This window comes from Wyeomyia smithii, chromosome 2 (assembly GCF_029784165.1).
Source record: "Wyeomyia smithii strain HCP4-BCI-WySm-NY-G18 chromosome 2, ASM2978416v1, whole genome shotgun sequence".
NCBI classification, from domain to species: Eukaryota; Metazoa; Arthropoda; class Insecta; order Diptera; family Culicidae; genus Wyeomyia; species Wyeomyia smithii.
In genome coordinates, this window is record NC_073695.1 from 237,218,311 (window position 1) to 237,232,445 (window position 14,135).

At 36.5% G+C, this 14,135-nt stretch overlaps 1 protein-coding gene across 1 annotated transcript in view; it reads left to right on the plus strand.

The window, feature by feature from the left end:
• Nucleotides 1-4,476: 4,476 nt before the first annotated feature.
• The window catches only part of LOC129725352 (vanin-like protein 2), a 36,451-nt gene continuing 26,792 nt past the window's right edge, over nucleotides 4,477-14,135 (plus strand). Inside the window, exon 1 of the mRNA XM_055681047.1 lies at nucleotides 4,477-5,420. The gene's annotated coding sequence lies outside the window, so the exon portion shown is untranslated. The remainder of the gene's footprint in view (nucleotides 5,421-14,135) is intronic.

The following is a 14,135-nucleotide window of genomic DNA, read 5'->3' on the forward strand; positions in this document are numbered from 1 at the left end:
TCTGCTCTCTGTGTAATTACTCAAGATATACAATCAACATTTTTGGAAGGTTTTCGTGTAATTGTTTTGTTTTGTTCTGCAGAGTGAAAAAGTGACAACCCTATTTTCAACTTTTCCCGCTTGTTCCTACATTCTAGCATCGCCATCAGATTCTATGAATACATGATAAATTCATGCTATACATAAGTATTGTTGTCAAGGCGGTTGTCAAGTAAATAAAACTCTGTTTATGAAAAATGTTCGCTAAACGATAGATATAAAAATAAGCATATTTGTTCTATTATTTATCTCACAAAGCCAACGTTCGCGGAAAATACACGGATCGAACAAAAATATGTACTCAAAATGATCAAAATGAACAGAATACGTTTACCTGTTCTTATGGAATCGCTTAGTAATGGGAATACGGTTCGGACTCGATTATTCGGTGCTCGATTATACGGAGAAAATGATTCGATTATTCGGAGTCATCTCTCTCTTCAGTTTTGGGTTTTGCTTACATTTGTGACGTTTGCCTTGTTGTCGAATCTAACTAGAAACACCGAATTTCATGTTGTATACTGCCGTTCTACACATATTTGTCCCATGTTCCAAATCATGTAAACGAGAAAAAAGATGTTAAAGTTTTACAATACTTTTACGCATTGCGTCAATGTGACAAATGCAATTATGGGCTTCTAACCAGTTTTACCTTGCAATAGACTGTTTTCAATAACTCTAGTTGAAGGTTTTTCGATTTAACACTCGTTTCCATAAAAATACCCACTGGGACAATAATGCCGAGAAATTTGCCTTCCAATATGTAATTTCTACGCATATTAGTCCCACCACGTGCATTCGATGTTGCCCAATACAAAGTTCGTACTGGGGATACAAGGCTGTTTAACCTTTCACGAAAATGATCACGCTAATCTTGTTGTCTTTAAACGCAAGTGATGATAGTCTAGATGAAAGTTTAGTCAATTGATTAAGTATCAGTTGACTTACCATTACAAAGGGGAATTGTTTTTTTAGATTGCCCATTCCTATCATATTTGGGCTTTCACCATTTTGGCTACGCACAAAAGACAATTCTTACAACTTCCAATTGGTATGAATCTCATGCGTTAATCTTTTTTTATGCTCGAAAAGAAAGAGCATTCAGATTACAAGCCAGCAAACATGGCTTAATTATCCCTAACAAAGATATGGACGTACCGCAATTAAATAATCAAGCAAAGTAATTTTCAGTGCCGAATTTCTGAAACCCGTAATGTACCAAACGTTATTGAATTGCTGTATTCTGTTTCGGACGAATTTTCAACACGGAATAAATCAGCTTTAAAATCGATTTTCCGGAATTTTCTTAATCTCCCAACTTCAGCTTCTTGAGTAGATGCGGTTTATGCAAAAAACTCATATTCGAAAAAAATGGTCTTTAGACCACTCTGTTCCGCAACGGCTCATTTCTCCAGGAAGATAATAAACAGGTGTGTCTCACGAAAGGACAACACGCTCAATAACTATACAAGAAAGATCACTGCATTACTGTGTGTCTCTTAAGTGAATATCAAATTAGGGAAAAATCTAGGCAGGAAAGTATAATGGGATGTTTGCTTTGCGCCCGTCACGCATGTTTGCTCTTCGAATTCTATCGAATTTATCTCAGCAGTGTACTTCCCTGGCTTTTTTCTGTGTATTCTCTCTAGAGCGATTCACAACTCTTCTTTCGCTCAGCTGTGGTGTAAGCAGAAAGTGCGTTAATTTCTCAGTAACAGAGACGCAGCAGAAAACTGAAAGAAAAGTGTAGTGCAAAAAATTGCCGCCGCAGCTCTCATGCTAGACAAGTAGTAAACGGTTAATATTTACTCTGCTCTTCTCACATATGTGAGAATTGTCAAATCCTTCGACGCGCAAGTTGTTCCCTTTTCCGAGCTCGCATAAATTGCTGGATCCATTTTGTGCCTTCCCTTTTTTGGGACTACCATCATTTGAAAACCAGAATGTTCTGAGTTACATGTGAAAACTTCAAGAGCCCTATTGTTTGTGCCGTGCAATCATTTTAGTCTAGAAACAGTTTATATTTTTAGCAAACTTTGTAAAAAACATGTAACGTTTGCATTAAAATAATGAATGGACTTTTTCGGATGGAGATAAAAAACTAAGAGAGGTAATTGAGTTTGATAAAATTCCCATGGAAGGTTATATTAGCTTCCTTACAAGAAAAATCAACAAGGGGCCTTCCAGCAGTTAACCGGAACATTCTCAATGGGTCGGTCGCCATGGAGACATGTTTCCGAGTTCTTTCTTCGTTTTATTCTCAAGTTCTAATGGGACGCAGCTGGGGGATAGGGGAGGTTCGCCGACTTGGGTACCACATCGATATTCAGCCGCTCCATCTCCTCCAACGAACGCTTCGAGGAGTGAGACGATCCGGCCAAAACGTCCTTATGATATTTCTTGAAAAGAACTTCACCTCGTAGCTCACTTCCTGCCCTGCCAGTCGTTGTCATCCAGGGTGATAAAGGTCTCGCCGTCCATCACCACCGCCACGTCGCAATTCATCGGGAAAATCGACTTGACCATTTTATTCAGCCGCTGTCGCTGCGTCATTGCCTGCAGCTCCTGTATTTTCATGATTGCCAGGTACTTTATCACTGTTTGGCCGGTTACACTGACCTCCCAGCCAAGCGTACGCAGTGATGTAGCCACTTTTCCCTCGGTCTTCCTCTTCAGCATTCTTTAGAGCATAGGGTCGTCGGCCGTCCGGAACCTAGTTTTATTTCGATGTTCTGATTGTTGTCCAGTAGTAGATGTTGTAGATGCAGGAACGGGCGTATCCGGCGTCCACAAAGTGCCGCACAACGTCCGTTTTCGACGCGGTGGAGTACCATTCTTTGAACGCGCACACTTCTGAACGGAGAAGCTCCACTGTTTTCGCCATCACGATTAGAGTTCGACTGGTAGAGCTTTGATTGATGCTGCATGAGTAGTTTCGTCAGTGCGTGTGAAGGTAAACCAATGAAAAATCGGCAGTTTTTATCCATTTTAATGTAAATGTTATCCAAAAAACTTGAGTTGTGAAAAGATAGTCCGGATTTTTTTCCATTAAGGAACTCGTATGCTTACGACCTTCCCTGTAGTAAGGCAACTAGCAAGAAGCGGGAAAGGTCGTGAAGTCCTTGCCACTAGGAATTTTTGGTTCACCATTCGGCCCGCCATGATCGGTTCCGTTGCAAATTAAACTGTCATTCGGTTGACAAAGCCGTATGAAACCGTACCTTCGTCCGGGGACGCTGAGGATTTACGAGATATCTAAAGTAGACTAAGAGGAATCCATTCCATAGAGGTAGATTGATTAAGTAAGGAAATATGAGTTTTTTTTTCTAGTTTTCAATTGAGTGCCCATGTTGTATTAGATGATTAAAGGAGCTGAGATGAATAATGGAACCATTTCCCTATTTACATTTTTAAATGATTTTTGTTTTGCTTCTAATTGACGTTGGTTTAGTTAAATTTCTGCTGTAGTGATATAAATATACGTATATAAAAGTAGGTGTATTATTTCAATAGTTCTGGTGAATTTCTGTTGTCTGTGGTCGTAGACCTCACAGATGAGATCCATATTGAAACGATAGTTTTCAAATGCAGTTAATTTAAAAAAAAAGGGATTTTCGTGTGGTTTTCAGTTGACGAAAATTTTTTGTTAGTTGGAGGGATTTGTTTGCAACTTAAGAAGTATCAACTAATAGTAAGTAGAGAAGTATCAGCTAATTATTTTGTGTTACCAATCACAAATAGTTCATCATCATTAGAGATGTATAATCATTCTCAGGCCTTCAAACCTACTAGTCTGAATTAAAATTCGAAGTTAAGAATATTCGGAGTCCAGAATCTTAATTCAAAATACAAAACCCTTATGTGCACATCCAGAAACCAACTAGTTCGAATCATGAGAATCCGAAATGACTCTAGTCAAGTGTTCGAATCACATTCCCAGTTTTCTGCAGCAAGAATCTCAGGAATAATTCTCAAATCCCTGATACAGGGCCTGAGTTTTAATATTATTGAAATTTACAATCTGCTTATGTAGTACCAATAAATGAAGCTTAGAATCTATTGCTTCAGAAATAATAATCTATTATAAGGGATTCTGGACAGGATCACAACTCACAACCTGTTTGATGAGTATAAAAGACTTATTCCAAAAGTTATGTACTAATCAATTCACTCGACGCCTCAAAATGTATTGAAGTTCTTGAACGTGATAGAAATTTTTTTTTTTTTAAATTTTATGCCACATGGAACGCGCTATCATTCTGTGGTCGATTGATACGCAAAACAGCAGAAACATGATACCCGAGCTCGGTTCGTCATCGCACGATATTAACAGTGTCCACTCTATATGTCCACATGTGTGTGGCGTGATGGTGGCCACCGCGCTCAAACCTCTCAGCGACCAGAAAAGAACGAACGCCTCCTTCTGGGTTTACAAGTGTAGTGATGTAGTTGCCGTTCGTCTCGACAGCTGCACTCTTCGGCGATGAGGTCTTCAGTTGCTGACTGTGGACACCGGTTGCTCGGGACGGATTTGTTGTGGACCGATCCAATTATACCGGGCTATATACATATGCAAGAGGGGTTGTAATCGACGCCACTTACGTGTGTGTAGCAAGTACTTAGTGAAACTGATAACAACGTACGATGATGGACAGTGTAACGGTTTCGGGGCTGTTTGTTCTATTGACAAGTGTGTAGCAGGAATCGCGGTTGAATTGCAGGTACTCGGTCATTTCGTGCCGTGGACAGACAGTGCGTGATTGGTGGTTGACCTGCTGTCGCGGTTCAGTGGAGAAGTGTGTTGATAGTGTGGTAATCAGTTCCAGCTTAGTAGTGCAACGAAATGATAATCCACCGAGCGATTCTTATCATATGCTTGTATCTTACTGCAAATATTTGAAGAAAAATTTCTAGTCTCCGGGCCAGCCGGGCAAGCATGAAAACCGGACAGTGAACATCGAAAACATTTCGCAAGCGAACGCAGAATTCGCCGAATCATTTTTTTCTGCTGTGCTTCGTTTTGATCGTGCCACATTTCGCTTCGCTTTGGGAACTGGAAGTTCGGGTCCGGTCCGGTCATACCGCATACCTTCCTGCCTACGTAGAACGGCGAAAACGAAACGCCAACACACAACAAACAACTTCCCACCGCGCGCGTTTCTCTCCCTCAGCTATTTTTCTCGATAGCTTCTTGTCAGTGCAGTGGTAATCGACGCGCTAGCGCTCCTTCCTATCTCCTAGCGTTCGGGCCATATAGCGGCGACTTGATGCCCCAGCTACTTAGCGTAGAGGTGTACAATCAGTGCAGTACTTAAGCCGTACACGATGATGTGGGGTGGCTCTTTGAAAGGATAATCTGTAGCCTCCATTCTGATCTAAAGGTACGAAAATTACAATCTCTTATAGCCAATAATAGGCCTAATCAATTAATAAAACTTTCAACAAGTTATGAATATCAAACAATATTGATATTTTGTGTGCTTTCCAATCTATAGAGACTATCAATTATATGAGCTTAGAAAGCATTAGCAGGTATAGACATTTTTATCCGAATGTAATTCAAACCAATTATAAAAGAATAGATTATAATAAAAAAAAAATGGAAAACAACTCGTGACACTATCAGTTTAGTTTTCAACAACAATATACGAGTTTTTAAAAAAGCAGTAGTGCAAAAAACAGTAAGCATCAAATTTATAACACAACTACTTCATCAAGTCACCAAAATTATTTGAAAATGATTTAGAGAGTCTTATTGACAAATCAAAATCATCAACAACACATCTAAAAATGTTCAAATATATCAAAAAATCTTGGAAATAATTTCAAACCTTAAAGTTATTCAAGCAAGAGGATAAATAATATGAACAAATGTCACATGTTTAATTTTATTATTAGTAATCAGATTTATGTCCTGAAAATTTAGGACCTGACTTGTTGGACATCCAAGAAATTGATGAAAAATTTACGAAATACTTTTAAATTAGGAAAAACAATAGTGTAAAGCCAAACTTGCACTTATTTCACGAAAAATGAACAAGCAGTAGATAGCACCAAAATAATTGAATGGTGCTTGAATACACTCAGCATTCTTAAAGGTTGATGTTATGGATCTTATAAGAACAAAGCTCCAATATTTATCTTGTTTTTGGTAACACATCCTCCTCATGTAAGGAAAACGTGCTGTTGTTAGCCATGACTTTTTAGCCGACCTACTAATACCTGATTGATAATTTGTCGGACGAATCCCGTAGGAGCCATGTGAAGCAATGCCATGAATCTGTTTTCTGATGTAGAAGATGGGGATTTTTAATTTTTTGGAGTGTTTAACCCGAACATTCTATCAAATTTAAAACTTTTAAGTCAGTTTTTAAAGTTTCTACTTTTTGAGAAACCTGAAGTAGACTAGGAGGAATTCGTTCAGTTGGAAAATATCTTTTTTTCTGGTTTTTAGTTGAGTGGCAATGTTATATGAGATGAAAGTATGAGCTGAGATGAATAATGGAACGAATCTGCTGTTTGACTACGATAAAAATGGACTAAACTCCATGTGAATGAAGTTTTATGATGGCGGTCTGACAATCTTTGATGCCTTTTTACAACTTCATAACGTATTCAAATAAACTTTATAACCGATGGAAGATGTCATTCTTATTATTTCTACTATTCGTTCAACGTTCTTTGAGCATAATTATATAAAGTTTTGTATGTATGTTCCAGCGTAACTCTTGAATGCCTTAGCTTAACTCACACCAAAATTACGAGTCTTTTTTACATTGGAAGTGGTCATAGACGTTTTGGAAGGATTTGGATAATCCCCCTACTTCAATTCGTAGAGAAGTCAAGATTTTTTGTGCAATATGGCAATTAACTGATTGATCCGATGGTTTTCAAGCTTTTGGTCATATCTGGAGACTGAAAGTTGATGCCCAGAGACCAAAACATGATGTTTGACATCATTTCCAAATCCAAGATGGTGACGTCCGTTTGCTGGTAGCTGTTTTAATCTGTGAAAAACGTTTGCAAACCTCCCAATATTGGTATTTCCGGAACCAAACCGACGCTTAGAAACCGAGAATCGGTGTCCGATATATTGAAATTCAAGATGATGACTTCCTGTTTCTGTAATTCTGTGAAAATTTCATATACTCTGTAATAAAAGTATTTTCGAAATTGAGGTATTTTCGGAATTGGAATGACGTCTGAAGACCAAATACCGTGCAGGATTGAAACCCGTACAGTATCGAAATCCGTACACCTTGATGTTTTTCTTCAGTTTTAGGTATTATAAAAATGCAAATTCATATGAAAGTTACATGTACATGTCCGTTAAACTGTTGGCTTTCTGTTAAATTGAACTATGCGCCAGTAGGCCATGAAATAAAAATATTAAAAATAAAAAATCAATCGTGTATCGGTTTCAGTTGTCATTTCGTCGCATCGTTAGAAATTTCACTAAGGAAACAGATAAAAATGTTTTTCAAGTGGGATATAAGTGTTTTACTCTGTGATTTTTTTTAAAATCGATTGAAAAGGTAAGTCTTTGTCATTTTCGAGCTGTATATTGTCTGGTAAATAGTGCAAATTGTGTGAAGAAGGCGTCTTTTAGCTGGTAGTTGAGTAAAATTTTATGTTTTTTATGTCGAATCATGCAGTTGGGACCTAAAGCTATTCCAGTTCTTAAATATCATTAAAAAAAAGCCGCATTTTCTGAGCAAAACATGATTTTCAAAAAAAGTTTATCGTTTCCTGCGGTTTTTAGACGAAGAATAAAAAACTGCTCGAAATTTCTTAAATGACAGTTCGCCCATGTACTATATATGAGAGAGCTGTCATTTAAAGCATTTCGAGCAGTTTATTATTCTTCATTTAAAATTTAAAAGACAACGATTAGCATTTTAAAAAAACATGTTTTGCACAGAAAGCTGCACTATTTCAGCTGATATAAAAATTAGGAAACCGTGTGAACTTTTAGGAACCAATTGACCGTCACAATATATTTATTCGTAAATTTAAAGATAAATAGAAAAATAAAATTCATTTCTGTACTTCTATATCTATACGGATTTTGATTCATTGCTGTACGGACTTTGATCCAGTCTATATCGCGTGCGTGCGGATTTCGATTCAAAAGTATACGGATTTCGATTCAGACGAAAAACTGCGTAAGGATTTCGATTCAAAACACGTTCTATTCAAACATGATTTTTTCGAGTTTCAGAGTAGTTTAAATCATTTTGCTTGAAAATAGTGATAAAATATAAGTAGACCTATAAGTAAACATGTCAGTCCAAAGCAATATGTAATTGTTTTCATTTTATATTGACCGTCAAAGATTATTATGTGCTTAAGTGTACGGATTTCTATCCAGCACGGTACGACGTCATTTTCAATTCAAGTTCAAGTTTTTCAGAAAGATTTGGACACTGATATGTCTACAACCCGGACTATGTCCAGAATTTGAAAACCGGTGTCCGACACCATTTTGGAATCCAAGATAGCAACTTCTTATTTATAGAAAGCTGTGGGAAGAAAACAATCAACAACTCCCTGACATTAGTATTTCCGGAACCGAAAATTGATTCCAAAATTAGCCAGGTTCTGGTTGTTTTCGTACACTGGAAGTAATTTCAAACTTGAAGCAAAATGTGAGAAGATTTCGGAGTCTATTGTGTTGTTTTTCGCGCGTTTATAAGCATAACTTATTTTTATATTTCTTGTTGTTTATTTTGGACTATAAAGGCGTTTCCAGTATTTGGATATCTTTGCTTGAAGAGTAGTTACTCAACTTTGTGCAACAACCATTATGAGATCAACATTTTATTGTTTGTTTTTAGTCCTCTCCAACTTTGAAACCATTTATAGCAATAAGAATCAATTTCTTTCTTTTCCCTTTTCTGATCTTTTGGTGAGTTTCTCAGCTCTTTTGGGCTGATTTTTAATAGAATTCGTTTTATTTATAGTCTTTCTGGTCTAGGTGGTTGTGAGCCGAATATGAAATTATTTTTGCTATTTTTTTATTAGAGATTTTTCTGCCGAACCTCGCAGATGGTCTCGGGGAACGATGCTGGCCTATCTAGCCAGTTGTCGAAGGTTCGAGTCTTGGCTCGGGGGCGACTGTTAGTGTCAGTAGGATCGTAGTGCTAGCCCAGCAATTGTCCTGTAAATTTAAACAGTCGGCTGCGAAGTCTGTGTATAAATAAACAGATGGTCAAGTTCCGAATCGGAATGTAGCATCAAGGCTTCGCTTCGCAGTCCACGTGAAATGCGGGCGGCCTCTTTACGAAACGATTTTTTTGATGACGTTTAGATACCGAATGAAAGTGTATTCGAATCTATGATCTATCATTACTCTTTTTTTTTTTTAAGTGGGGATTTGTTAGTAGCTTAAGTATTTATGATAAATATTAGTAAATAATGAGTATGTGTGTCCAATCACAAATGGTGACTTCTCAACACTGTTAGAAATTTGTAATTTTAATTGTTAGGATTTGTTTGCTTTCGCAATTAGGACTTATCATTCGTAGGGATTTAAACCTACTTGTCAGAAAAGGGGAAGTAAACTTACAACTAACTTAATTGCTAACTTATTGGCTATAAAGAGAGCTTATCGTAGCAATTGAGGATTGCAACGATTTTTGTCGAAAATTGTTAATAATTTTATTTGACATAGCTTCTAATGGTTCAACACAAGTAAGTCTATGTAATTCGAGTGTACCAAACCAAGGAGGACGCTTCAAAATCATTTTCAGAATTTTATTCTGAATCCTTTGGAGCGTTTTCTTCCTTGTTGAACAGCAACTTGACCAGATCGGTACAGCATAAAGCATTGCTGGTCTAAAAATTTGTTTGTAAATCAAAAGTTTGTTCTTTAAACAAAGTTTAGAATTCCTGTTAATGAGAGGATATAAACATCTCGTATATTTGATGCACTTGGCTTGTATACTCTCAATGTGCTCTTTGAAAATAAGTTTTTTATCATAAATTAGTCCTAAGTACTTAACCTTGTCGGACCAACCTAAAATAACCCCATTCATCTTGACAACGTGATTATTGTTTGGCTTTGGAAGAAAGCCCTAGGCTTATGCGGAAAAATTATCATTTGAGTTTTAGAAGCATTGGGAGAGATTTTCCACTTTTGCAAGTAGGAAGAAAAAATATCTAAACTTTTCTGCAATCGACTGCATATGACACGAAGACTTTTTCCTTTTACGGAAATGCTTGTGTCATCGCAGAACAATGACTTTGTGCATCCTGGAGGCAAATCAGGAAGATCTGAAGTGAATATGTTGTACAGGACTGGACCCAAGACTGAACCTTGAGGTACACCTGCTCTGACAGGAAATCTATCAGATTTTGAATTCTGATAGACAACCTGCAGAGTTCGATCAGTAAGATAATTTTTTAAAATTTTGATTAGGAAAATTGGAAAATTAAAAGTTTGCAATTTCGCAATCAAACCTTTATGCCAAACACTGTCGAATGCTTTTTCTATGTCTAAAAGAGCAGCTCCAGTGGAATAACCTTCAGATTTGTTAGCTCGTATCATATTAGTAACTCTGAGCAATTGATAAGTTGTGGAATGCCCATGGCGAAATCCAAACTGTTCATTTGCAAAAATGGAATTTTCGTTGATGTGTGACATCATTCTGTTAAGAATAATTCTCTCAAACAGTTTACTTATTGAAGAAAGCAAACTGATTGGTCGATAACTTGAAACTTCAGCTGGGTTCTTATCCGGTTTTAAAATGGGAGTAATTTTTGCATTTTTCCATAATTTGGGAAAATATGCAATTTTGAAGCAGCAATTGAAAAATTTCACTAAAAATTTTATTGTGCTCTCAGGGAGATGTTTGATTAGTATATTAAAGATTCCATCGTCACCAGGTGCTTTCATATTTTTGAAATTTTTAATAATTGATTTAATCCCATTCAAGTAAGTTTCAATTATTTCTGCAGGTAAAAAATTCTGGGAAGAAATTAAATCAAATTGACGTGTGACTTCATTTTCAATTGGACTCACAAAATTCAAATTTGAGTTATGAACACTCTCAAACTGCTGAGCAAGTCTTTGAGCCTTTTGTTCATTGGAAACAAGAAAACGTTCACCATCTTTTAAAACTGGAATAGGCTTTGAAGGTTTCTTAAGAATCTTCGACAGCTTCCAAAATGGTTTTGAATATGGTTTCAATTTTTCAACTTTAGTCTCAAAATTTTGATTTCTCAGAAGAGTAAATCTATGTTTAATCTCTTTCTGTAAATCTTTATAAATAGTTTTGAAAACAGGGTCACGAGAACGTTGATATTGACGTCTGCGGACATTTTTCAAACGAATTAGAAGTTGAAGATTTTCGTCAATTATTGATGAATCAAATTTCACTTGAGCCTTTGGAACAGAATAATTCCTGGCATCATCAATTGCACATTTTAATGCTTCCAAAGCGGAATCAATATTCACTTCGTTTTGCAAATCAAGCTCATTATTGAAATTTCTCTCAATATGAGTTTTGTATCTTTCCCAATTAGCCTTGTTATAATTAAAAACAGAGCTCATAGAGTTTAAAACTGATTCATGTGATAAAGAAAAAGTTATTGGAAGATGGTCAGAATCAAAGTCAGCATGTGTGATCAAATCACTACATACATGACTTTGATCTGTAAGCACCAAATCAATTGTTGAAGGGTTTCTTACAGAAGAAAAGCATGTAGGACTATTCGGAGACAAAATAGAATAGTATCCTGAAGAACAATCATTGAATAAAATTTTGCCATTGGAATTACTTTGAGAATTATTCCATGAACGATGTTTAGCGTTAAAATCGCCGATTATGAAAAATTTCGAACGATTTCTGGTGAGTTTTTGTAAATCACCTTTAAAATAATTTTTGAGCTCGCGTGTGCATTGAAATGGTAAATATGCTGCGGCAATAAATAAAATCCCATGTTCAGTTTGAACTTCAATTCCCAAAGTTTCAATAACTTTCGTCTCAAGATGGGGAAGAGCACGATGTTTGATTCGGCGATGAATAACAGTTGCAACTCCACCGCCGGAACCCTGAATCCTATCATATCTATGAACCACGTAATTGGGATCATATTTTAATTTTATGTTAGGTTTCAAAAATGTTTCAGTAATAATTGCAATATGCACATTATTTACTGTTAAAAAATTAAAAAGCTCATTCTCATTGGCCTTCAATGAGCGAGCATTCCAATTTAATATTTTAATTGTTTTATTTCAAATCATTGCTAAATTTTAAATTAGAAACAATTTTAATAGTAAAACAACATGGCGTTCATAAGATCGAACATTGCCTGTTGCAAAAAAGAAAGTTTACCTGCCGTAATAGGCCCCAGGCAGTTGACATTAGAAAAAATGTTTTCGGCAGCAATATTAGGAGTAACAGGTGTACAATTATTTTCTAGCGTGTTTTGCTTACCCATATTAACGGTCATTTTCGAACTACCAACACTAGGCGGTATAATGTTCGAACTACCTGTAACCTGTGCATAAGTTAAACGGGTATGCAAAGGAGTAGGTAAACTATGCGTCACTGGTACGCTTGGAGAATTTAGTTTTGAAGTTGGTTTTAATTGAGAAATTGAATTTTGTTTACCTTGCCTTGCCTTAACAATTGCTAAACGGACTGGGCATTGATAAAAATTTGACATATGGTTGCCGTTACAATTCGCACAGCGAAAATTTTTACTCTCTTTCACAGGACATGTGTCCTTTTTGTGAGAAGAGTCTCCACAATTAAGACATTTTTGGTCCATGTTGCAGAATTTGGCACCATGGCCATAACGTTGGCAAGTACGGCATTGGGTGATATGCTTTTCACCTCCGCCATACTTCCTATAAATTTCCCACTTTACACGTACATTATACAAAGCATGTGCTTTTTCAAAAAATTTTAAGTTGTTAACCTCATTGCGGTTAAAATGAATTAAATAATTAACAAGGGAAATTCCAGTTCTCTGACTGTTTTCGCCTAGTGATTTTTGTTTCATTAGAATTACTTGGGTAGGGGCTATGCCAAGTAATTCTGTTAAAGTAAGTTTGATCTCATCAACGGTTTGATCGTTGGTGAGACCTTTCAAGACAACCTTGAACGGCTTGGCGTTCTTGGTGTCGTATGTAAAAAATTTGTACATCTTGTCAGTTAAATACTGAACAAGACGATCACGACCCTTTACTGAGTCGGCTAATAAGCGGCATTCACCTCTACGGCCAATTTGATAGGTAACTTTAACGTCAGAAACAAACGTTGAAAGTTCCTTTTTGAATATATTAAATGCAGAAAAAATAGTTACCACAATAGGTGGAACTTTCTCCTTTTTTAAAGATTTTATATTTTGTATAGTTTTATTATTGGTAACTTCCATTTCACCAGCTTCTTGCTCAGGCAAAATATCAAAAGGATTGTCACTACAGACACTCGAAGTGTCAGAAAGAGATGCCTCTCTTTTCCTCCCGCAGCGATGCGAGGTTTCTTTTTCCGTCCAGCCATTTCAGGTGATACGAAAAAAGTTAAAACAAATGTTAAATTCAAAAGTAGGTAGTCTTGAGAAAGACTGATGGGAAATAACTTTCAGGTAGTCTTTAAAAGACACCTTGACAAAACACAAACTTTGAAGCTATAGGCAGTCAAAGACCAGTCCACAAGCAACCGAAAAAACGTCTGATCTGTAGGACAGTTCAAGACGCACTGATCTATCATTACTCCGTATCTGCCAGACAAGACTCTACTCGACCGGTTTGGAATACAGGGTGTGTGATAAAATGTTTTGGAAAATTTACTTCAGTTAGTCATATATGCGATGGATGTTTTGTGGTTTATTTTAATTCGTAACATAGGGTAACCGCTCCATTATTCATCTCCACAGCTAGGTGCCCCTATATTTATCTTATTTCTCTCATTTGTCGAAATTACCATCAAATTTTATCAATTTTTGAAAGTCAATCTATTTGCTTTTCGATTTTTTTAAGTAGTTCAAAGTTTTACGTTAGAAATATGGTAAAATTTGACGATAAATGGATCAAAAAGGTATGATAAGATGATTATAGGCACTGCGATGTAGGGGTGTGCGAAACT